This window comes from Globicephala melas, chromosome 5, assembly GCF_963455315.2.
Source record: "Globicephala melas chromosome 5, mGloMel1.2, whole genome shotgun sequence".
In the NCBI taxonomy this organism is placed as follows: Eukaryota; Metazoa; Chordata; class Mammalia; order Artiodactyla; family Delphinidae; genus Globicephala; species Globicephala melas.
Window position 1 is genome coordinate 92,900,606 of NC_083318.1, and position 1,408 is coordinate 92,902,013.

Sequence of the window (1,408 nt, forward strand, 5' to 3'; positions counted from 1 at the left end):
TGGATCTGATTCCCAGCTCCAATACTGAGTGCCTGTCACTAACTCAAGCATGTCATTTAACCTCTGAACTTCAGCCTTCTCATCTATGAAATGACAGCACCTACCCTACAGAATTATGGTAGTGATTAATGCTAATCACTAAGCCTGGCAAACAGTAGATGCTCAAATCAGAACTTTGTTACTATTACAATACTCACTCCTACTCAAAGAGCCAATGATTCTATGATTAAAAGCAACAGTATGATTTAAATCAGTTTAGCAGGATTAGATAACAGAAATAAAAAGTAATACGACTGGAAAACTAGTCTTTCCTTATCTGTATACTGACTGGTAATACCTAGCAAAATATCCCATTCCTTCCCCAAATCAAGATCAGCATGAGTGCTCTGCCCAGGCGGAGGAAACGGACAAAGGGAGAGAACACAAGAGCAGAACATGGAAGACAGGAAGACAGGATACAATAAAGAAGATCTGGGCCCAAAACTGGAAATCAATACTGCTGCCTTGACTTCCCTGCCAGCCCAGTGGTCAAGATTCTGTGCTTCCACTGCAGGGCGTGCAGGTTCGATCCCTGGTCGGGGAACTAAGATTCCCGCAGGCCACACAGAGTTGCCAAAACAGACAGACAAACAAATATTGCTATCTTTGTCCAGGTAGAGATTTCAACAAAGAAATAAATGTACCAGAAATGTGAGGATTTTTAGTTAAAAGCCTATCTTCCTTATTCACAGGAGATTCAACTAACTCAAAGCTGGAAACATAATTGGTGTTTAATAAATACCTGTTGACTGATATGTACACATTTTACGTCCTAACCTAAAGCTTTTTATAAACAGACTAAGTTGGATACTGGGACACTGCTGTAAAAAAGTTCAGGTCATCAAACATTTTTGTGTACCATGTTCCTGAATTAAGAGGTATATCTAATTCCATCACGAGTCCCTGAAAAAGTTACATTTCATGTCCCTTCTACTCATCCATACCTACTTTCAAGCATTTAGAGAAGAAAGAACCCACCCCATTCACAACAAAGACAACCACTGCATACATAAAGAAAAACAAGGAAAAAGCTAGTCAAGTGTGAAGAACACTAAAATGTAACACCATGAAGGCAGGGACTTTGGTCTGTATTGTTCACTGTTATCTGTATAGCATCTAGAACCACAGCCAGCACATAACAGTTGCTCACTAAATAATTGCTGACTGAATGAATAAATTATTCTTTGAAAAAATAATTCTGGACAACCAAAACGATTATTTTCAATGTTGATGGCTTTCTTAAGGCTTAGAAGAGTTCTATTATTTTACCTTTTTCCCAATTACTCTTATAGAAGAATACTTCAAAATAAAGAAAAGAGAATTGCTCTGAGCCAAAATAGATAGCCTTGGAAAAAAACTTTCTATAAAA